The sequence below is a fragment of the Rhinoraja longicauda genome, chromosome 9 (assembly GCF_053455715.1).
Source record: "Rhinoraja longicauda isolate Sanriku21f chromosome 9, sRhiLon1.1, whole genome shotgun sequence".
NCBI classification, from domain to species: Eukaryota; Metazoa; Chordata; class Chondrichthyes; order Rajiformes; family Arhynchobatidae; genus Rhinoraja; species Rhinoraja longicauda.
The window spans coordinates 15,477,039-15,502,295 of NC_135961.1; the positions used below are offsets into that span (position 1 = coordinate 15,477,039).

At 41.0% G+C, this 25,257-nt stretch overlaps 1 protein-coding gene across 3 annotated transcripts in view; it reads left to right on the top strand.

Annotated features, from left to right (window-relative positions):
- sptbn1 (spectrin, beta, non-erythrocytic 1) overlaps window positions 1-25,257 on the top strand; it is a 195,776-nt gene that overhangs the window by 22,900 nt on the left and 147,619 nt on the right. For 2 of the 3 annotated variants that reach the window (XM_078404832.1, XM_078404833.1), the window contains exon 2: window positions 18,850-18,935. The exons of the other annotated variant lie outside the window; for it this stretch is intronic. The gene's annotated coding sequence lies outside the window, so the exon portion shown is untranslated. The remainder of the gene's footprint in view (window positions 1-18,849; window positions 18,936-25,257) is intronic. 3 annotated transcript variants of the gene reach the window in all.

A 25,257-nucleotide genomic window follows, 5' to 3' on the forward strand; every position in this document is an offset into this window, starting at 1 on the left:
ATGATGATGCCAGCTAAAAGATGGTGGTAAAGGGCAATAAATAACAAAGTATGTCTGGAGGAGGTGTAACTCAGAGAGACAAATGAAAGCTATAATTACCGGAGAAAAAATGAATGCTGGAAGCACAAGATAGAAGCTTTGGCTTTGCAGACTATACAGCAGTTTTATGCGTTACCCATATCGATGTATGGTTTCTTCATTGTAGAGGAAAATGTACCATGACTTTTGGATGCAGTATCCAAAATTGGTACAAGTAAATCCCAACTTAACTTGGAAATAGTCTTTAGATTCCCGGTACTGGAAAGGTGGGAGTCGGGGTTGGTAGAAGGGTAGGTGTTGTGAGATGTTGGGTGGGATGGGTGGACATGGAAGCGTGAACCAGAACACGGCAGTGGGAAAGGATATTCTGTTTTTTTAATCTCAAATTTCCAGCATCTACAGCATTTAGCTTTTAGATTTCTATGGCCATCTCTTAAATAGTAAGTAAAATATTTCTGAAATATTCGTTATCTTAATGCTGCATATTTTCTTGTGAATATCATAGGTCTTCTCAGTTGTGGTTTCGGGTTAATTAATATTTAAAATGTATTGTTTTGAAATTATTCCTGATACATGGAAGACGATATAAATGGTTACAGTGTTGGATAGCATGAATCATGTTAATAGTGTCATTATTGTAACATCGTTTGATTAAAATCTAAATTAAGAGTATTTAACAGGCTTTTAAATGTGCAATCTGAATCTGGAAGGGCTGATGCCATTTATAATACTTGTAGGCACAAATTTGATATAAAATATGGAAAATTTTAGATGACTGGTAGGTAGATAGTTTATTTGCCAATGGTGTCTAGAACTGCAGCTTGAAATATGGATCAGTCATTCAGCATTAGGTGAGAAGAAATTTCTTCATCCAGGGGGTTGAAAATGTTTATAATCCATCTACTTGGGTGGTCTGCAGAGTTGTCGAGAGTGTTGGGGTGAAAGATTGTCAGATGGTTTGATGTCAAGGAAATTGAAGAACATGGAGTTGGTCAGCTGTGATCTTACTGAATGGTTGAAGAGTGAGACATTGTATAACCTGCTCCTATTCGTTCCTATTCTAATTATTCTAGCCTGAGTAAATTCCTAATCATGAAAGTGAAATGTTCTATGTTGATGATTAGAAATTATAATTTTAAAGCACATTGCGACATCACATAGAAACATAGAAAATAGATGCAGGAGCAGGCCATTCAGCCCTTCGATCCAGCACCGCCATTCAATATAATCGTGGCTGATCATCCAGAATCAGTACCCTGTTCCTGCATTCTCTCCATATCCCTTGATTCCGTGAGCCCTTAGAGCTATATCTAACTCTCTCTTGAATACATCCAGTGAATTGGCCTCCACTGCCTTCTGCGGCAGAGAATTCCACAGATTCACAACTCTCTGGCTGAAAACGTTTCTCCTCATCTCAGTCCTAACTGGCCTACCGTCTTCCCTGCTAGGGCCTCCTTCCAGTCAATTCTGGCCAGCTCCTGCCTCATGCCTCTGTAATCCCCTTTGCTATACTGTAATACTGACACTTCCGATTTTCCCTTCTCCCTCTCAATTTGTAGAGTAAAACTTATCATATTGTGATCACTGCCTCCTAATGGCTTTTACTTTGAGTCCCCTCATCAGATCAGGTTCATTACACAACACTAAATCCAGAATTGCCTTCTCCCTAGTAGGCTCCAGCACAAGCTGTTCTAAGAATCCATCTCGGAGGCACTCCACAAACTCTCTTTCCTGGGGTCCATTACCAACCTGATTTTCCCAGTCTACCTGCATGTTGAAATCTCCCATAACCACCGTAGAATTACATTTGCGACATGCCAATGTTAGCTCCTGATTCAACTTGCACCCTATGTCGAGGCTACTGTTTGGGGGCCTGTAGATAACTCCCATTAGGGTCTTTTTACCCTTACAATTCCTCATTTCTATCCATACTGATTCTACATCTCCTGATTCTATGTCACCCCTTGCAAGGGAGTGAATATCATTCCTTACCAACAGAGCGACCCCACCCCCTCTGCCCATCTGTCTGTCTTTTCTATATGTTGTGTACCCCTGAATATTCAGTTCCCAGCCCTGGTCCTCTTGTAGCCATCTCTCAGTGATTCCCACAGCATCATACTTGCCAATGTCTAACTGAGCCTCAAGCTCATCCACTTTATTTTTTATACTTCGCGCATTTAAATACAACACTTTAATTTAGGTATTCACCTTCCCTCTCACACTGGTCACAATTGGCCCTGACCTTACTCTCTTATCCCTTCTAGAACTTCCCTTCCCATTTATTTGAGAGTCCTTTGCATTTTCTCCTGTATTCGCTTCCCCTTTAACTCCATCATACTCCCAATTTGTCAACCCCTCCCCCCCCACTACTTAGTTTAAAGCCACACATGTAGCACTGCTGAATTCGGAATCCCTGCAGCTGTACTAAAATATTGTGGGTTTTTCCCCCTGAATTATTCCTTGTCGCACTTAGCCCTTGCAGAAGCTTGTCAAGTTGTGAATCTATTTCTAGGTAGAACACTGCCAAGCAGTTACAATCTCAACGTGATAAAGGTGTTCCCATTCTAACTCTGTAATCCTGCATCAGAATGTCTGTTGCAAAGATAAAGCAGCTGTTGTTTAAAGACGGGTATTGAAAAATAGAAATAGAGGTTAGGCAAGGAGCCATTTAGATCTGTGGGATGCAGCAGTGGTATGACGTGGCTTTTTGTTCCCAGGGAAGTTTACATTTCTACATTATACTAGTCATTAAATGAGCCATTCACTAAATCTGTCCACACAGTGTGACAATCAATAGGCTTTTCAATGTTGGTACAATCTTCATATGTGTTTCAGGCAATAATTAAGGGTTTGATTACTGAAAAAACACAGATCCTGTATAGAAGCACGTAGTTAATGTATTTTAGTTTGAAATAAATGATTCATTGGTAGATGATCTTGCACCTCAATGACAATAACAATTAAGCTAATTATGCTTTCATTAATGCAATCCAAGTGCAGATTAGAGACCTGAGTCAGAGGTACAGCACGGAAATACGTCACGCAGCCCATCGATTGCACTATTTTACACTAACCACCCATTTACACTAATGCTGTTTTAATGCCATTTTAAAATTCTTCCCACATTCTCATCAACACCTCTTTCCCTCCCTATCTCCCCTCCCCCCTCCCCCACCACTCCTCAGGACACAGACCGCGTAGGTGATCGGGATTGAACCCGGGTCTCGAGCTGTGAGGCAGCTGCTCCACAAACTATGGGGGAGTGTTTGGAATTTGTTTTAAATGACTGGGCAAATTGAGAAGACTGTTAAGAAAAGGCATTTTCAAGTCAAGTCAACTTTATTTGTCACATACATATACAAGATGTGCAGTGAAATGAAAGTGGCAACGCCTGCAGATTGTGCTAAAACTACAAAACAGAATAGAATTTTTTTTTACACAAAAAATAAATTAATCCAGTAAATTAAATTAGTCCCTGGTGATATGAGAGTTAACAGTCCTGATGGCCTGTGGGAAGAAACTCCATCTCATCCTCTCTGTTTTCACAGCGTGACAGCGGAGGCGTTTGCCTGACCCTAGCAGCTGGAACAGTCAGTTGCTGGGGTGGTAGGGGTCCCCCATAATGTTGCTGGCTCTGGATCTGCACCTCTTGATGTATAGGTCCTGCAGGGGGGCATGTAGTTCCCATAGTGCGTTCAGCCGAACGCACTACTCTCCGCAGAGCCTTCCTGTCCTGGGCAGAGCTATTCCCAAACCAGATTGTGATGTTTCTGGACAAGATGCTTTCTACAGCCCCAGAGTAGAAGCACTGAAGGATCCTCAGAGACTCTGAATTTCCTCAACTGTCTGAGGTAGTAAAGGTTCTGCCTTGCCTTACTCGCCAGTGCGGCAATGTGTGTTGTCCATGTCAGATCCTCTGTGATGTGGACTCCCAGGTATTTAAAGCTGCTCACCCTATCCACAGTAATCCCATTTATCTCCAGTGACGTTTTGTAATTTTGTAATGTTTCACGTCAGCTTTTCTTGAAGTCTGAAGCCTTTGGAATGAAACAGGCTTTTGTAGCATGGTTAAGAAGTTGACTAAGTAACAGGAACCAGACAGTAGAAATGTAAGGTTGTTTTTTGGACTGGAGAGAAGTGTACAGTTCCCAGTGTTAGTACTGAGTTAATTTATTTTCTTAATATATTAATCCCTTGGATTTGGGTATAGAAGTAGCAATTTCCAAATCTACAGATAAAGAAAAACATTAGGAGGAGGATAGGAATAAACTTTGAACTATGTAGATGGTCTTGTTGAATAGGCCGATCAATAAATGCTGAGTTGCAAAGTGTTACATTTTAGTCAGAATTAAAAGAGGCCACAAATTTGAGGGGAAAAACAAAGAACTGGTGTATACGGACATAGTTTGTTGTAACAAGCAAGGATGATTGAAAAGGTGATTTTTAAAGAAAGCATAAAGGATCTTGGGTTTGACAAGTAGAGGTACCAAGTGCCAGAACACGGAAGTCACAATGAATCTTAAAGAAATGCTAATTCGCTCTAGGATTAGTGTCTCCAGTTCTGGGCACCATACTTTAGGAAAGCCGTCACAGCTTTAGAACAAAGGCAAAAGAGATTTTTCAGAAGGATTCAGGGGAAGAGGGATCTGGAATGTTCTCCCAGGGTTAGTATTGGAGACACATTCAGTTGTTTCATGCACTTTGAGTTGGATAGTATTTGAAAGGAAAAATCTAGCAGGGCTTAAGTGAGAGCGAAGGGAATGGGACAAGTTGGATCCTCTTAGATGGGTCAACTATCATTCCGTCTGGCCTGAATGTTATGTGGTTCTGTGAAAGATTCATCTTCTAGCCCATGATCTTGCAACTGAAAATGCAGAGGAACTTTTTGCATCTGCTGTTATTCTGTTGTAAATGCTATCAGTTTCAAGATTCAATTAATCAATTTCAATTTCCACCTATCACCCAGCAATCTCTGTCTTACCTCTCCCTCTTGCTTCTATGTATTGTCATCTTATCTCTTCTCTCTCGGTCACCATGCAGTGTTTCAACCCAAAATGTCGTCCATCTCTTTGCTTCCGCAGATGCTGAATTTTTCCAGCAAGTTTTGTTTTGCTTCAGTTTCTAGCATTAGCAGTCCCTCGTGTCTCCACAATTTCAGGATTTCTGCTTGAAATTCACGTGAATAATTTCTTCTCTGTACACTCTCACAACTTTCTCAAAGTGATTGAATGAAAATTACACATTTCACAATTATTCTCATAATATATTGTGTGCTTTGTTGCATGTAAAGCAACAGAATTAATCATGGCATTGAATGAACTAGCTCACAAAATATAGTCTACTCAAATATTTCAAATTTAATATATATTTAGAACTATTGTATTTCAGATTTTGCAGTAATCCAATGTGTATTCCAGTCATTATTTTTTTGCTCTGAAATGTAGAAGAAATATTAGATTGTGCGTTTTACATTGTTTGCTGTTTGTCAGAAATCATCAATATAGTGGTTGGTCAGTTAACTTTCTGCCATCTCAGAACTTTCCTTTGAACAGGCGGCAACTGATTTTGGAAAAAAGAAGTCTACATCAATGGGAGGCATTGGCAAAGTTCCTTTACCTCACAGCTGATTGTTGTGAAGAACAAGGAACATTGATGCTATGACTGAAAAGAGATTTGTGAACTTGTTATGTGATGAAGCAGAAACTATTCTATTCAGAAGAGAAAACCTTAAAAATAGTTTTGATGAAAATGATTATAATTTTGAAGGGTGATGGTAAAGTTAATGAGGAGAAATGGTTTATAATGGCAGACACATGGTAACTAGACAGTCCTGCTATTATTATTATTCTCTCTCTGGGAACTTACTGTGAATTTATGTTAATTTTCATTTTGAAGAACAAGTAATTTCAACTAAAGACTGATTCAATTTATTTTTAGTGCTTTTTTAAAATACTTTCATGAGGGCAGGACCTTTTGCAAATCACAAAATATGCAGTGAAAACCCTCTTTGTGTTTGCTGGTCTGTGCAGTAAATTAGAAATGTTCATTGCAAAAGATGAACCATTTGCCGGATAGTTCAAACATTTTTTTTCCTTGTTCTGTATTTTCAAACATTCAGACAGCTGATATCAATTCGAAACTTTGAGTTACATTTCAATGGAAGCAAGGTTACATTATGAAACACTGTAGTTAGTTTGGTCAGGGTTCTCTACTGTCAAACATGTCAAACAATACAAAATAAAGCTTGGACACGAGCGGGTCAATATATCTTCAGGTTATATTACCTGCTTGACATTTAGTAGTCATTTTGAAAACAAAGGATACAATGTGCAAGGTATCCTAGAAAATAATTGTGTCAATTGCTGTTCATTTTGCAGGCCTCCATTTCCTGTTAAATAGATATATGGATATACAAGGAGGCCCAGTGGCGCATGGGGTGACACAGTTTTTTCCTTGTTCTATATTTCCAAACATTCAGGCAGAGTTGTAGTTGTTGCCTTGCAGCACCGGAGACCCGGATTCGCTACTGACTGCGGGTGCTGTCTGAACGGACTTTGTAGGTTCTCCCTGTGACTGCGTGGGGTTTTTTTCTGGGTTCTTCGGTGTCCTCCCACATTCCAAAGACGTGCAGGTTTGGAGGATAATTGGCTCCTTTAAATTTACGAAATGTCCAGGGAAACCAAATCTACCCGAGAGTGCATTTTAAAATTCCATTAAGTTCATGAATTGTTTTGCAGTCATTGATGTTGGTGTATATTTACACCAACCTCATTCTAAAAGTATTCATGAATTTGGCCTCATCTGTGGTACTCAAAGTTAATTAAGATTTTACAAAGTACTGTCAGGATTCTCTTGTTTCCTAATTGAGAAATCTACAATGAATGTAACTGGCACAGCTAATAAAATTTCAGCTGCTGTTCAAGATTTTGTAGACTGAGTTTACAGTTTTCAGATGTGTATACTTTATCTCTGTTCCAAAGGTTGCTTGTGGGTGTGTTGTTTTTCTAATACTTTATCTTTTGTTAAACTTTCTTATTTCATGCCCTGCATCTGAATTAAGTCATTTTGCTGTACTTTAGATATTCTTTGGCTCCTGTATAAAAATGTGCTTATTTATGACAATAAAGTAGTGAAAAAGTATGGAATTAGGGGTTGACTCTGGTCATCTAGAGGATGTTTCTGAGTGGGTAAATATTAAATTGTACATATTTTGAAAGGAGATGATAAAGGGCATGGACATTGCTTTGTTGATCTTTGGTGGCATATTTGAGTAATTGTGTGTCAGACCTGACTGACTGATCGCCTTCCTGAAATTTCCATTGGAGGTGATTAGCAAAAGTATTTTTGGCTCATTTATACATAGATTTAACACTGAGTTGCAGGTCCAAAATAGATTTTCATGATCATGGTTTGAGCATGAATTTTAATTTGTTGTTGCACTCTTTTTATATGGTTGGTTGTTAATCACTGATCACTATAAATCTGCTGTGGTTCATTCATAGAGCAATAGCCTTTTGCCTCTTTTAAAGAATTGAATCTATGAAAAAAAACTTACTGTTGAATGTTATATAAGCACAAGTGTGGGTGTGCCTGATTTGTAGGAGTTAAAAGTTGATGGCGTAGGAGGTAATATTTGCATGGATAGAAGAATGGCTGGCTAACAAAAAATAGAGTGTAATTTAATGGATCTCTTTCTGGTTGGCACATGTAATGAGTGGAGTGCCACAGGGATCACTGCTGGGGCCATGACTTTTCACAATCCAGTGAATTGGGTGAAAGCAACAGGGATATGGTTGCTAAATTCGCCAATGACACAGAGGACATAAGAAAGCCACAAATGGATATAGTTAGATTAAGAGAGTGGGAAATGTGCTGATAAATGGGGTATAGTGTGGGAAATTTTGAAATTGTGCATTTTGGCAGGGAACTGGAGCACATGCTGAATAGTTACTTAATTGCCAGTAGTTTCAATGCTTGTCCTGTTTTCACACGTTCATAGTGCCAGATCAACTTGTTAAAAAACAGATCACCTCTTTGATCACAGTGTATCCCTGCAATATGGAGGTGTTATGTTCATAGAAAACAATCCATATTAGAATTTTCAATACTGTAAATCTTATGTTCCCCACTGAATCCCATGTTATAATTGAAGACCCATTCTGATGGGAAGATTTTCCCAAATCAGTAATGTCTCCATAGGTGCATGGTATACATGGACAGGAAAATTCGGATTTATTGTAGGCATGAGAGAACAGGGTGGTGTTTTGATGTATTTAAAAATGGATGTTAATTTGTTGGAGAAAGTATCATTGTATAAAAATTGAAGAGTTTGCCTTGTCAGTTTACAAAACAAATCCTACTATGAACCGGCAGCCTGCAATCATCCTTAATAAACTGCTTCAGTTCTTTGAATATATTTTGCGTTAATTTTCTCATATAAATTTGTTGAGAATGTATTTTTATTCTGTACCTTGGCACAGTGCCGCAGCGGGAGGCTTGCTGCCTTACAGCGCCGGTGACCCAGGTTCGATCCCGACTACGGGTGCTGTCTGTATGGAGTTTGTATGCTCTCCCTGTGATCTGCATGGGTTTTCTCCGAGATCTTCGGTTTCCTCCCACACTCAAGATATACAGGTTTGTAGGTTAATTGGCTTGGTATAAATGTAAATTGTTCCCAGTATGTGTAGGATAGTGTTAATGTGTGGGGATCTTTGGTCGGTGTGGAGTCGGTGTGCCGAAGGGCCTGTTTCCGTGCTGTGTCGCTAAGCTAAACTAATCTCAATTTTTTTTAATGGTAATTTGAGAATTCCGTAAGGGCGAATTTCTATTATGTGAAATCTGCTACTCAGGGGTACGGTACACTGAACCTTGCTCTCTCCTTCCTCTGTGCACTCCCCACCTATTCTAAAAATCACGAACCAAACAATTCACTCCACACAATCAAAATCATGGCCTGGAAACTGATGGTTGATCTTATTGACTCAACTCCATTCTTGTACCCAGCCTGGTGAGAATTTACATTCCTTATGTTCCAAATGATAATGTTATTACTATAATTTTTGATTATGCAACAATTTTATTAAAGTGCTAAGAGATTGTAGAGGGAGTTTTTCCCCTTTTTGAGAATCCAGGACTAGGGTCACTTTAAAAAAAAAAAGAAAAGTCACTGTTTAACATGGAGTTGAGATGAGGCAAAATTATTTTGTCTTTGGAACTGTGAGTCCTTTCTACAAAATGGAGTGAAGCAGAGTCTTTGAATATATTTAAGAGTTAGATAGAAAGATTTGTTGGGACCAATGGGAGTGAATGGTAGGGGAGGCAGTTGAGAATACGGAATTGAGATTGCATTTAGTTTCAATCATATTGAATGGCAGAAAAGGTTCAAGCTGCCTAAATAGATGAATGAATGTGCAAATAAATGGATGGATAGATAATTGGATAAATAAATAAAAATGTAATAAGGGATGATTTGTAAGTTAGTTACGTCCAGTTCACTGCCCTCGATATTCACAATCAAGCTGCCCAGTCGCTTCTTCCTCCTAATTTGTATTTGTATATACTTGGCTGGAACTAATGACAAAAAGAAAATTCATTGCATGATTTTGATTGTATGTTCCTCACGCAAGTCAGATTTTATGCAAATAGGAATCACCTTAAAAGTAGGTAGAAACAAAGAACTGCAGATGCTGGTTAATGCACAAAATGACACAGAGCAGGTAAGGCAGCATCTCTGGCGAACATGGTGTTGGCGTTGTGGACACTACTTCAGATTTATTCAGACTACTAAATTAATCCAGCATTTTGTGTCAGTTCAACTTAAAGCTGGACACCAGTCTTACTAGTCTGCACCAGCGAGCTCTTCTTCACCACCTGCCACATTGGACGGTTGACATGGCTGTTGTTGTGGCTGATGTTGAAGCCCCTGGCCCACAGCGCTTTCTAAAGTTCGCCTCCGCAGACAGGACGCGCTCAGTTACCGTGGGGTTCCCTCCCCTCTCACCAGCTGCTGCTCCTTCCCGTCAGCAGTCCGTTTGTCCATACCCCCCTCCACCGCTGTTGCCTCCTCTTCTTTCTCCCTCGGAGTCCAAGGTGGAAGATGTCAGCAACTGCGGGAGAGAAGGAGGAGGTGGCGGTGGCGGTGGAGGGGTGTGTTCAATGCTCACGGCCGACAGGAAGAAGTGGCAGCTGGTGAGAGGGGTGGAAGCCCCATGGTGACCGAGCACGTCCTGTCAGTAGCAGCGGCCTGAAGTAAGCACTGTCCCCAGGGACTACAACGTGAGCCACAACAACAGCCGTGTCAACCGGGCGGCACGGCAGCTAGTGAAGAAGGGCTTGCTGGTGCCCCTCGTGGAAGAGGTCAGCGAATTGGTCTGAGTTGATATCCTCCCCCTCCCTTGTTCTCGCTCTCCCTCCCAGTGTCACACCAACAGTGATCGAAACTGGAAGAGCAACAAGCCTGGGCAACGCATTTATATCTATGATGATGCAAGAGGCAAGCCCGCGTTGTAGAGTCCCACCTATTAGTCCCCCCTTTCCTCATTTGGACAAACCTTCCATTCCCAGGATCATTGCATTTGTTTTAATATATAGACAATAGACAATAGGTGCAGGAGGAGGCCATTCGGCCCTTCGAGCCAGCACCGCCATTCAATGTGATCATGGCTGATCATTCTCAATCAGTACCCCGTTCCTGCTTTCTCCCCATACCCCCTGACTCCGCTATCCTTCAGAGCACTATCTAGCTCTCTCTTGAATACATTCAGAGAATTGGCCTCCACTGCCTTCTGAGGCAGAGAATTCCACAGATTCACCCTTGTTCTGGACTCCCCCAACATTAGGATCATGTTTCCTGGCTCTAACGTGTTCAACCCCTTAATAATCTTATACATTTCGATAAGATCTCCTCTCATACTTCTAAATTCCAGTGTATTTCCCATACTTGTTGGTAATATATGGCCGGTAGTATTTATTTTTGTGCATTGAGGTTTAAATTCCGTTAACTAACCCTGGTGGAGTAAAACAAATCAAAAATTTGGTTGCCATTGACATTTTATTTTATCTCTCCTATCACACATGCTACCTGGCCTGCTGTATATATCTCTCTTTTATGGTTTTTATGTAATGCTTTGGGGATCATCCTTGTGAACCTTCTCTGATTATTTTTAGCAAAATATTAATGGTGCATTCTTTGAAACCTTGCAAACCTTTGTCAATACACTTCAGTAAATTAAAGCCATTTTAGTGAATTATTCTAATTTTATTCAAATCAAAGACATCATGCAAATATGTAGCACTTTTATACTAACTAAATGAAATATTAACAAAGCAAAAAAATGAATTTTCATATAAAGAGGATGAAACAATGTTTCTCCATATCACAAATGAAGCCATCAGTGGACAATAGAAAGTGAGTTAGTCATAGAGTCATAGATTGATACAGTGTGGAAACAGGCCCTTCGACACAACTCGCCCACACCGGCCAACAATGTCCCAATGTTGTATTTACAATAAAACTTGTGAATTGTGCATAAACTGTACCACGATGGTAATTACTAATCTCAAACTGTAACATTGATACAATCTCAAGAGTTATATTTTACAATTTACATTATTGCAAATTAATTCCAAATATTTGATCAAGGATCAGGTTGACAAAAGAAGCATTTTTGTGCAAAGCATTTTATTCTTTTTTTTTTTTTTTTTTTTTTTTTCTCAAGTCAAGTCAAATTTATTTGTCACATACACATACTCGATGTGCAGTGAAATGAAAGTGGCAATGCCTGCGGGTTGTGCACAAAAAGAATTACAGTTACAGCATATAAATAAAGTTAATAAGTTACTAAACATAGCACAAAAAGTGTCGACAAAAATTTAGTCTCTGGGGTTATAAAAGTTGACAGTCCTGATGGCCTGTGGGAAGAAGCTCCGTCTCATCCTCTCCGTTTTCACAGCGTGACAGCGGAGACGTTTGCCTGATCGTAGCATCTGGAACAGTCCGTTACTGGGGTGGCAGGGGTCCCTCATGATCTTGCTTGCTCTGGATCTGCACCTCCTGATGTATAGGTCCTGCAGGGGGACGAGTGTAGTTCCCATGGTGCGTTCTGCCGAACGCACTACTCTCTGCAGGGCCATCCTGTCCTGGGCAGAGCTGTTCCCAAACCAGACTGTAATGTTGCCGGACAGGATGCTCTCTACAGCCCCAGAGTAGAAGCAATGAAGGATCCTCAGCGACACTCTGAATTTCCTCAGTTGTCTAAGGTGGTAAAGGCGCTGCTTAGCCTTACCCACCAGTGCGGCAATGTGCGTTGCCCACGTCAGATCCTCTGCGATGCGGACTCCCAAGTATTTGAAACTGCTCACCCTATCCACAATAGACCCATTTATCTCGAGTGGCGTGTACTTCCTTGGATGTTTAGCCCTTCTGAAGTCCACAATCAGCTCCTTTGTTTTAGTGACATTCAAGAGGAGGCTATTGTCCTGACACCAGAGTGCCAGATCAGCCACCTCCTCCCGGTAGGCCTTCTCATCGTTGTTGGAGATCCGGTCCACCACCACAGTGTCATCAGCAAACTTGATGATGGAGTTTGAGCTGAACCTGGCCCCACAGTCATGTGTGTACAGGGAGTACAGTAGGGGGCTAAGGACGCAGCCCTGGGGGGATCCTATGTTCAGGGTGAGGGAGCTAGATGTGTGTTCCCCCATCCTGACCACTTGGGGCCTGGCAGTGAGAAAGTCCAGGACCCAGGCACACAGAGGGGTGCTAAGCCCCAGTTCCAGCAGCTTCTCAACCAGTCTGCTGGGGACTATTGTGTTGAATGCTGAACTAAAGTCAATGAACAGCATCCTCACATAGCCCCCCTGGCTGTCCAGATGAGAGAGAGCGGTGTGTTGAACCTGGGAGACCGCATCATCCGTGGACCTGTTCGGACAGTATGCGAACTGTAGTGGGTCCATGTTGCGAGGAAGGAGGGCGCAGATGTGCTTCTTAACTAGCCTCTCAAAGCATTTCATGACAACCGAGGTGAGGGCCACCGGTCGGTAGTCATTTAAACACGCTGGAGAGGCATTCTTTGGCACCGGTACAATGATGGATCTTTTGAAGCATGCAGGGACCACGGACTTTGCCAAGGAGAGGTTGAATATTGTGGTGAGCACTGGAGCAAGCTGAGTAGCACAAGACTTTAGTACTCGCCCAGATATACCATCTGGGCCTCCAGCTTTCCTCGTGTTCACACGCGTCAGAGCCCACCTCACCTCATGCTCGGACACCGAGAATGTGTGCACATCCCCGGCAGTGGATCCCCCTCCAGCCTCGCTAGCCAGCGCCCCTTTGGTGCTGTTTTTAGACGGCGAGCTGGTGGTGTTACCCGTCTCAAACCGTGCGTAAAAAGAGTTCAGGTCATCAGCTAAGGAGGAGCCGGCACTTCCGGTTGAGGGGGTGCTGGACCTGTAGCTAGTTATAGTCCGTAGCCCCTGCCAAAGGCGCCTGGTGTCCTGCTGCTCCATCTGTGACTCCATCTTGTCCCGGTACCTCTTTTTTGCATCCTTCACTGCCCTTCGCAGTCGGTAGGACTCTCCCTTGTAGTCGTCCATGTTGCCGGATGCCAGGCCGGAGTTGTAAGCAGCGGTGCGAGCATTCAAGGCCACGCGAATAGACCTGTCCACCCAGGGTTTTTGGTTAGGGAAGATACTGACCCTTACCGTGGGGATGATGGTATCGGCTATTGTGGCAATGAAGTCCGTAACCGCTTCCGCAAACTCATTTAAACTTGCTTGGAACATGTTCCAGTCGACTTCGCTCAGTGCATCCTGCAGCATGGCCTCTGAATGGTCAGCCCACCGCTTTACGTCCCTCGTCACTGTCGCTTCCCGTACTATCCGTTGTTTGTACTCCGGCAGCAGGAAAATGGCAGCGTGGTCAGATTTCCCAAAAGGAGGGAGAGAAACGGCCTTGTAGCCTTTCCTGAACGGCGTGTAGCAATGGTCCAAAGTTCTTTCCCCCCTGGTGACACACGTGATGTGTTGGTAGAAGTTGGGCATGACCTTTTTGAGATTTCCCCTATTGAAGTCTCCAGCCACCAGCACAGCCGCATCAGGGTTCTTGTTTTGGTGTTGACACAACACATCTTGTAGGGTGGACAGTGCCACGTCGGTGTCCGCATGCGGTGGGATATAGACGGCTGTGATGATCATACTTGATTCTTCATGCCACCAAAGATAAAAACTGTGGAGTCGATCCAATGATTTATTTCTTAAAGCATTGACAATTAATTCCAATTGCCATTTGCATTTTTGCTTACATAAGTTCTACCACAATGAGATTTTGGCTGCCACTTCAATCCTGTACTGTATTCATTTTTCATCATCTTCTGTCCAATGGAATTTTTGATAAATGCACTAAAACCTTTTTTAAATGTTTTATTTATCACCAGTAGGAAATTTATAATGGCTTGTTAACTTACCAATCCACGTTTGGAATTACTGGAAGATACTGAGAGGTGATAAACAAAATTCATTGGGAGAATGAGGGAATTCAATTTACACTGGTCCCATTCTCCTACTTATTTCCCTGTAACCCATCATCCCACCAACCACCTCAGCATGATTCTCCTACAATCTACCTACTCTTGAAGGCAATGTTTATTTCCCAATTAACCTACCAACCAGCAAATCCTTGCGATATGAAGAAGATTCAGGTGGTCACAGGAAGAGGGTGCAATCTCTACAAACCCAAAGATCAGGATGTAAATTTGGCTCACTGGAGCTATGCAGCTGTTCGATTGCTAGGTGTCGCTAAACAATTGAAGAAATGGAACATTGCAAGGGTAACTTTAACAATATGAAATAAAGGAAGTCAAGAAAATAAACACCTCATGAATCTTAAAAGCTATTGAGGCATCAGGGCAAGATAATTTCTCTTTCATACCATAACTTCTGATGTGATTCCAGTGTCAAGACCTGTTAGATGATCCACCAAATTAATGGTTTACTTTGTAATTCACAATCTTCCTTCAGAGGTTTAATGAAAGAAAATTGTATGCTGCAGTTTCTCCGAGTCTTAAAACTATTGGTCCACATAATGAGATTGTTTCCTACATTATACTTTGTAAATAGTCATATTTTTATAAGATTCACAAACGTTATACACCTGTGCAAAATTATCTGAGCTAAATGATTCCAGTAAGTATTAATAATGCAAATGTACTATCTGAAGTAACTGCTCTGAAATGAAGTTCTTATCTCAGAGAGCTGTGTGCTGTGTAAATGCTGACTTAAACATTGTCAATGGTGGGGCAAAGGCATTGATATGCAAGAAGTTTAAACAGATTAAGCATAGGTCAGTAAATATTGCAATACCAAATGGCAATTATTGGTTCAGATTCCAGCAAATATAAAATGAATTACATCAGGTTTTGTTTCTGCATGAGAAGTTTGCATTTCATGCATGCATCTACTAGTTAGGAAATTGCAGGTTTAGTTTGTACCTGTATGTGGGGAGAAACAACTGCAGTTACATGAAGTACTGGAAGACAAATAAAATGGTATCAGCATAAAAATGTTCGAGCTACTGAAAACGATGCAGAATTTTATGGATATTCTTAGACAAAACTCTTATTATATTTGGAATTAAGAGGAGAATCAGGGTTATAATGATTCTTACGATACCTCAAACTAGACTTTGCCAGTCAAATGATCAAAGGGGAGTTTAAAAAAATCTTGACTAGACGAGTAGTCAGTTTGTGAACAGGGACTCACCGATTTGATTTTTGTGCAAAAATTGGAAAAATGTTCCATTCTCTGCCAAAATATTCATTCACCTCGCGAAGCGTAATATACTCAAAACATTCCAGACTGGAATTTAGTACCATTTGGTTCAGGCATTTTTATTTTACATTTGAAACCAAAATATTTTGCTCTATATTAACAGAGTCCAACCACGTGCTTCTACTGATTATTTCACAGAAGCTTCAATTCTCTATGTCATGGCTTTTAAACTGAGATCTCGTGTAAGGATCCAAATGTGCTGCTAAAGCACTTGCACAGGATTTTTTTTTTGTTGTCTTTTTTGTTTCACTACATGATTATTAATACACATAGGTGCTCTGGCTGTCCTAATATTTACAAAGGCTCCCATACGGAGAGCCTATTTACAAAGCCTCCCATACAAAGGCTCCTATACGTTTGAAAACTGCTCCTTTACTGCATTACTGAAATTTCACATTCGACTTCAGAACAATTTTACATAGTTGCCCCACTTAATAAAACTAAATTAAACCCTTTACTTCTATTTAAGCATAAAACAAAAGTTTTGTTTTCACCATCAGGAACAGCAAACTATTTTGATCAGTTTAAGACATAATGCAGATTTTATGGTAATCAGGTAAGACTTTGGACATTGAGGACTGTAAGTTCTCACAACAATGTGGAAAGAAGAATATGTGAAACATTTCACAATGCACATCAATTATCGTACTGTGCCTTAGAGTTCAAGCTATTAACAGCTGTAAATAACTTCATTCCTCACGTCCAAACTAATCAAGTGTTTGAGGTATTCCAGGCATTCTCTTGGGGTGTAGATTAGTAACAGATGGCAAATGCCACTAAATACAAGGCTATAGATAACATGGGATATGCAACTTTAGTTCAAAATCAACCATTCTAACCATATATTCAAATGCAGGTTGCGCAGAATGCCCATGATTTAATTCACAGTAGCAAGCCAAGAAGTAAATCATAAAGATGTGCATAACAGACACAGATTTCTACACTACCACACCACAAAACCTTTTCATTTCTGACAACGTATCTTAGCACATCCAAAGTCAAAGTTTCATACAATTTGTCTGTGCTTTATGCTCATCTTCAGAAGGTCAAATAAACATTTCTAAACAATTATTTCCACAAAGGTAAAAGCAATTGAAAACTTTTCAATTAGTTTATCATAACATTTCAGATACAAAATATACACAAATCTTTCTGTCATTGCTCTGGCTATTTTTAAACAAATAACTAAGCATTAACCAATAATTCTAAAAGGAGAATTTACTCTAAAACAACACAAACAGACCTTTATTTGTCACTGTCGTATAGCAATGATATTTCCAACTAATCAGAAGTGCAAGGCACTGGGTCGCTTCTGGCTATAATGCCCAGGAGGCAATGGGAAGGAAGGAATTGCAGGAGGGCAGAATCTTTTAATTGAATCTTTGAAACCCCTTCCCCCACTTTTCCTTCAATGAAGGATTGACCCTCATCCTACAATAATGCTGTTCTGATCAATAACCTTTCTTCCCCTGCCCGTTCCCCACTCATTCACTGGCTATCTTTCCTATCCTCAAGTGAGTATTGAAATGTTTGTGAATATCAAGGATAGTGAATGTAGTAACTAACTTACAAATCATCCCCACCCTTATTTCATTTTTATTTATTTATCTACTCGTCTATCCATCAATTTATTTACACATTCATTCATCTATTTAATTACTTATCTGTTTATTCATTTATTCATCCATTTACCTGTTTATTTATTTATCGATTTATTCATCTGTCTGTCTATCTCTCTACTTTATCTATCTACACTGTCTGCCATCTCTCTCCCTCTACCCCCTTCTTTCTCTCTTCCCTTTGCCCCAGTTGGATTCACACCCATTTCAGTGGCCAGGTTTATGGCAAGGAATAGCAAGAGATTGTACCTCAACAGGCAGCAGTTTCAGGTTTGTTCTGGAACTAGATCTCAGCCATCAAACCACATCAAAACCAGGGGATGTCATTACAAATAGATAACATGCTTTTTATGATCAGATTACATCATTGTTCATCTACATGTCATGTACATCATTGGCACCATTTGGAGAACCAGATCCAATTTTCTATTCCTTGTCCAATCATTGCACTTCTGAATTTCTTTTAACTTCATGATATTTTTTGCTGCTTTTCTCTTAAAATACAATCACTAGTGGAGAAGTGATTACAGCAGCTAAAAATAATTGAAACGGGTATCCAGTTTGATTCTTGGTTTTGATCATTTAGGATTTGTCCCAGTGAAGATTAGTGGCACTTCCCATAGCTGAACATCTTGCTCTTCCTTTGAAATGAATTGTTACAATATTTGATGAGCCTGATTTCTGGTGCCACTTCTTTCTGTGCAGTTCTTGATTTAGGTCAGTGCTTCTTAAACTTGTGAATGGTTCACCCAAGGGTGAATGAAATTATTCTGGGGTGAATGAAACTAGAGGGGTGAATGACTTAATTTATTCAGATATTTATATATTTTTTTCATAAGGGAGAATAACACTAAAATTACCAAAAAAACATAAAATTTAGTCGAGGGTAAATGAAATGTTGTGATAAAGACTCGAGGGTGAATGACACTGAAATAGTTTAAGAAGCACTGATTTAGGTAATAGTCTACCCTCATTATTACAGACCTCTTTGTAATGGATTTTGCTTACAATGAACAGAGTGACCACAAGGTGGTGGCAATAGGCAAAGACAACTCCACTAATTTATGAAGAATTACGTGCGCTGTTTCACTGTTTATATGAACCTCTTTCTAAATACAATGTAATCTATGATGGAATATGTGGAGTACTGCAAGAAGTTGGCTTTAATGTCATGCTTTCAGTATCTTTTTTGATACTGAATCAGCATCTGCAGTTCCTTGCATCTCTGCTTTAGTTCCAGAGTCTTGGTTATGGCGCACAATCAGCAATAGCTGACACCCCCCCATGTTCATGATTTATCTTTGTGATAGTACTGGCAATTGTGCAATGACAAAACTAAGGTGCAATTTACATTCTTGTTCTTTAGAAACCACCCACGTAGCAACAGATCACAGTTTCTGATTGAACCTGCAGCCAACACCTGCAAACACAGTGCTTAAATTGCTATCACAGGTAAGTGAAAATATTAAACCAGAAAAAAAATGTGCTGAAATATCTATGGTTCAATAGAAGTCCTTGTATATTACATGGGTTTTAAGATATAACAGATGTATTTTAACAAGAAATATGTCGTGAAACACAAACAGGTAGAGTCCTAAAAAGTTTGTCAAAGGCAGCTTTTCAAAGGATGAGTAATCTATCCAAATGTTATATTTTGTAACATCAGAAGGTAGTTCAATACTTGTGATTGCTCTCTCTAGTTGTCCAAAATATTGGATTTATTTTTGGATATTTGTTGTTTGACTTATTATTTGTGCAGGAAAATAACTGCAGATGCTGGTACAAATTGAAGGTATCACAAAATGTAGGAGTAACTCAGTGGGTCAGGCAGCATCTCAGGAGAGAAGAAATGGGTGATGTTTTGGGTTGAGACCCCATTCCTTCTCTCCTGAGACGCTGCCTGACCCGCTGAGTTACTCCAGCATTTTGTGATACCTTTGATTTGTACCAGCATCTGCTGTTATTTTCCTACACAACTTGCACAACTGCGATTTCTCCTCAGGGTATTACTTTGAAGAAGTTCTCCTCCTCTCGTCGACGAGAGTTTAGCAACATGCTCTCTCACTGCTCCCCCTCTGTGATTCCTCCTGCCCTCCTACTCTACGATGAGGAAGAAGGATCATGACCCGAAACGTCACCCATTCCTTTCCTCCTGAGATGCTGCCTGACCCACTGTTTCCAAATACACAGGACAAGATGTTAGAAATCCAAAGTGCCAAATGTCAACTTGCTCCCGGTGGTGATGGGAGGCTTATGCACTCACCTATTCTCCTCCGATGTTGAGAAAGGCTAGGCAGACACGTCATTGGGGTTATCAAGTGGGCACCTACTTTCATCGACGTTTCGCTGATTGGACCCACAACGTCTCTAGTAGGCTCAGCAGTGCATTCTGGCGTCCCAGAACCACCCCCCTCGGCATCTGCCTAGCCGGCTTATTTGGGAGACCAGATTGGGTCTTTCCTCTTCAGCCAGAGCCACTGGCTACTCCGCTCTGCCACCTGTGATGTTTCCTTGATAGCCTGGCGTAGGGCTTGTCCGCTGATCCCCAGGTCCTTCATCAGTCTTACGGTAGATGTTGCCACAAATCCTCGACATCCAACTTCTACCGGGCAGATCTTTGCTCTCCAGCCCCGCTGTTCTGCCTCCGCTGCAAGGTCTGTGTAGCGCAGTTTCTTTCTTTCAAAGGCTTCCTGCACAGCATCCTCCCAAGTTACTCCAGCATTTTGTGATACCTATTATTTGTGTTGGTCTGTTGAATTGTTCAACACAGTACTTGGCTGCACCAAGTTTAATTGTTTGCCATTTCTGTTTGCAGACCAGCCACGTTAGAGGTACCATGCATCCAAGTGTAGTCCTAACAAAGTATATCTGAAGAACAATATAATTAACAATGTCATTGTTGGGCTGAATAAACTTTTATATTTCTCAAATTCCAAGAAGAGAAAATTGACATTTATATTTTAACACTTATTACAGTAAAATATATGGATCTTGTCATTTGCCCTGACAATAATGTTCTGTTGTGCCAAATTAAATATGTTATTCTTTTACTGTCATTCAGTGGGATATAAGTGAAATAATAGACAGTGCAGATTAACAACAACAAAAATAAAATTTAACAATCAAGTAGTTGATTTTGTCTGGAAACAGTTTTTCCTTTTTTCTTCCATCTGGGTTATTAAAGCAATTGTCACCCTTTGAGACAGTGACAACAAATATGTGTCACCTGGGCAATCTCGATCTATACCCTTTCACGAACATTTCCTCTGTTCTTCCCAACTGCTGCAACATTAAACACCATTTGTTTTTAGTCTGATGGTCATCGGTTTGACATTTTAACTCTGCTTCTCTCCCCATAAATCTGACTTCAGTATCGCCAAGATATTCTGTTGTTATCTCTGATTTGCAGCATGGGTAGTTTTGAATTTTTCATCATAATCATAAACATACTCTAGCCAGGTATGTTTTGCAACATACGAGGAATTTCATTTGCCATACAGCATATAGTCATACCAATAAAAAGCAACAGAACATACAAAATACATTTCTCCGCATTCCACACTGTGATGGAAGGAGAAAAAAAAAGTTCAAGCTTCTTCCCTTCTTTGTTCTCTCGCGATCGGGGGCCTCGAGGCTACCGTTGATGGGACGATCTTACTCCCATAGCCGGCAAAATTTAAACCCTCGGGGCGATCAAGCTCCTGCGTCAAGGGGGAAATCTCAGCTCCCCTGCACCGAGTGATCAGACCTGGGTCGGGGCTGGTCGAAACCTTCTGCGTCGTTTGGAGCTCCCGACATCGGACTCTACCCGAGACTGTGAGCTCCTCGATGTTGAAGTCCGCAGACCGCGGTTGGAGCGTTGATCCCAGGCAAGGGATCGCAGGCTCTGATGCTAAGTCCACATCCCCATGGTGGGGCTCAAAGTCAGTCCCGAGCAAGGCTTCTAGCTCCATGATGTTAGGCCGCAGAGCGACCGGAGATACGATCCGGAAAACAATCGCTTCTCCGGTAAAGTAAGAGATTGGAAAAAAAGGTTCCCCCCCCCCCCCCCCCCCCCCACATAAAACAAACCAGAGAACATTAACACATACTTTTGAAACACACTAAAAATAACAGAAAAAGATAGACTGTAGGCGAGACTGTAGGTGACACAATCTAAGGGTGGTTTATTATGGTTATTTTTCAAATAACTAAGTTAAGATAAAATGGCCAAACTATTTGTTCATAATTAAGTTCATAAAATGTATATTACATTTTAGGGCAAATGTGGACTTCAATCAAATAAAGATTTTTGAAGGGGAAAGTTTAAACTGCAACACATGGTTCCTGAGTGCAAGTGGCTGCATATATGTTTGATACATTGCCATACATGTGTCATAGCAGGAAGCTTAATATTTATCTTCTGGTTTCTACCATCGGTTGCAGTTGACCAATATTTCTGGTTAGATGATGGGAGAATATAGAATCATTATGGTATAGGAGGGGTCATTTGACCAATTGAATCCTCATTGATTCCATTCCCTAGTTTGTTCCTCATAATTCTGCAAATTATTTTCCTCATTCCCTTTTGTAAACGCTGATGAAATCTGTTTCCACATCTCTTAACAGCCTGATCTTGCTGTTTGATCGTCTTTGAATATCTAAGCTTCATATTATCTTGTATACCTCTCTCTCTCTCTCTCTATTTAAGCTTGATGTCATTTTTCAAATTGTGAAATTTTATTCACGTCATCATGTACAAAAATAGCAGTGGTCCCAGCTCTGTCCCTTGGATTACACCGCTACTCTGGTCTGACAAAATATATTGCTGCACTGATTTTAACCATCCTCTATCATTAAAAGTGTGGTGCATTTCACTGGTTTATTACAGAATGGTTCAGATTCAATAAATATGTTCAAGAAAATTGTTTTATGAAACAATTAGAAATTAGTTTAAAAAAATAATTTGCCTTGTATACCTTGTATACCTTGCCCTCCATAATGTTTGGGACAAAGACCCATCATTTATTTATTTGCCTCTGTACTACACAATTTGGGACTTGCAATAGAAAAAAATCGTATGTGGTTAAAGTGCGCATTGTCAGATTTTATTAAAGACCATTTTTATACATTTTGGTATCACCATGTAGAGATTACAGCAGTGTTTATACATAGTCCCCCCATTTCAGGGCACCATAATGTTTGGAAGATGGAAAGCCTCTCATCCTTCACACCCATTCTCTCTGTAAACTTAAACCAAAGTTTGTGAACTCATTGAAGGTAGACACAAAATGCTGGAGTAACTCAGCGGGACAAGCAGCATCTCTGGAGAGAAGGAATAGGTGATGTTTCGGGTCGAGACCCTTCTTCAGAAGTCTGTGAGCTCATCATCAGTTTTCCCACTATCTATTATCTCTACTTTCCTCTTGAGATTTGTTGGTGTCTGTCTTCATGTATTGCTCAACTTTACTCTAATTGATCTTATTATTTGTAAGCTGGTAACAAGAAGAATATATGTTGCTGGTTAACTGTTGGTTTTCTACCCTAACTATCACTCTGCTGTCTTTCCATATTTTGAGTTTACTCAATCTCCTTAGAGAGCGTTCTAGCTTACTCTAACCTGAATCGGAAGCATATCTACTCTACTGTTAACTCGTTTTCTGGTGTTCAGGTTTTATGAGTCTTGAGAAGGTGGTACTGAGCCACCTTTTCAACTTTGTCGACCTTGGTACACATTGCTATTAAATAGAAAAGCCTAGATTTCGACCTAGTGATTGACTTTGCTTGACACATAAAGAAGCTGGACAGGTACCTTTGTTTCTGATTAGCAATGTAACGTATTCTCAATTGGAAGAATGATATCGTGTGCAGCCCAGAATAGAATAGCCCTTATTGTCATCCAAAAACATGTTTTTGGACGAAATTACGTTACCCACAGTCAACAATGAGAGGTAATAAAAAGAAAGCAATAAAACATGCAATCACAAAACCAACATACAAAAAAAAACATCCATCACAGTGAGTCTCCTCCAGTCACCTCCTCACTGTGATGGAAGGCCAGAATGTCTTTCTCTTCCCTGCCGTCTTCTCCCGCGGTCAGGCAGTCGAACCTGCTATGTCGGGACGGTCGGGGCTCCCAGCAGTGAAGTCTCCGCCGGACGGTGGAAAGTCCCGCGACCTATTTCAGGCTGCGCTGGACGTTGAAAGGTCCGCAGCGGGCCGACCCAGTCCCGCGATTCAGGGCGGATGAAGACGCTGCCATTGCCGGAGCTCCCAAAGCTAGAAAAAAAGGTAAATGAGCCGACCAGCTGTAGAAATGCTGTGGCTGGCAGCTGGAGATCAGGAAAGGCCTGAGAGCAAAGCTGTCAGCAGCAAGTGAGTTCCCCACCTCCTCCCCCAAAACAACTATTCAATGTAACTTGTGTATTAAATTCAAAAGGATTCTGCTTAAGTTTAGTTTAGAGATACAGCGTGGAAACAGGCCCTTCAGCCCACCGAGTCTGCACCAACCAACGATTACCCGTATATTAGTTCTATCCTACATGCTAGGGACAATTTGCAGAAGCCAATTAACCAAGCGCAGGCTCGGCGATCGCTTCGCTCAACACCTGCGCTCGGTCCGCATTGACCAAACTGATCTCCCAGTGGCCTAGCACTTCAACTCCCCCTCCCATTCCCAGTCTGACCTTTCTGTCATGGGCCTCCTCCAGTGCCATAGTGAGGCCCACCGGAAATTGGAGGAACAGCACCTCATATTTCGCCTGGGCAGCTTGCAGCCCAGTGGTATGAACATCGACTTCTCCAACTTTAGATAGTTCCTCTGTCCCTCTCTTCCCCTCCTCCTTCCCAGATCTCCCTCTATCTTCCTGTCTCCACCTATATCCTTCCTTTGTCCCGCCTCCCTGACATCAGTCTGAAGAAGGGTCTCGACCCGAAACGTCACCCATTCCTTCTCTCCCGAGATGCTGCCTGACCTGCTGAGTTACTCCAGCACTTTGTGAATAAATACCTTCGATTTGTACCAGCATCTGCAGTTATTTTCTTATACTATTTAACCTACTAACCTGCATTCTTTGGCGCGTGGGAGGAAACCGGAGCACCCAGAGAAAACCCACACGGTCACAGGGAGAATGTGCAAACTCCACATAGACAGTATCCCGAGTCGGGATCAACCCCGGGTCTCTGGCGCTGTGAGGCTGCAGCTCTACCACTGTGCCACTGTGTAGTTCTGTTTAACATTTGAAATTTGCACTTAATTTTAAATTGGTTCATTTTAAAGTATATTCTGTGGAATAGTCGCATAGAAATAGGGATTTCTGTTATCTCCCCAAATTGTTCATTATTTTTATTGCAAGGTATTAAAATAATAAATTTATGTTCATTGGCCACAATAGAATTTGAGAAGCTTCCCAAATCAGGCGCATAAATAAGCTACAATATAACAGATTTGCTGTGAGGCCTGACAATACTAATGAAGTCGTGAACTGCATCTGCAAGGTGAAAGAAACCAGCTTTAATGCAGCTTGTCTTGGCACCATTAGACCTACGAGTAATGATGTCACCAAAGGACACGTGCCTGGGGAGCAGTTTCTGCAAGGAAAAGCAGTACAATTACAGCTTTCCAGAACCTTCTCTCCTGCAATGCTGCAAAGTCATATCAACCAATGAAGCTCGGTATAGAATAGTAATAGCACAGGATTTTTTTAATGCATTACTCACAATGTGAAATTATAGCAAATTGTTGATTGTATTTATTTCTGAAGCAGCTTCCTATCTGTGGAACAGAAATTGGTGC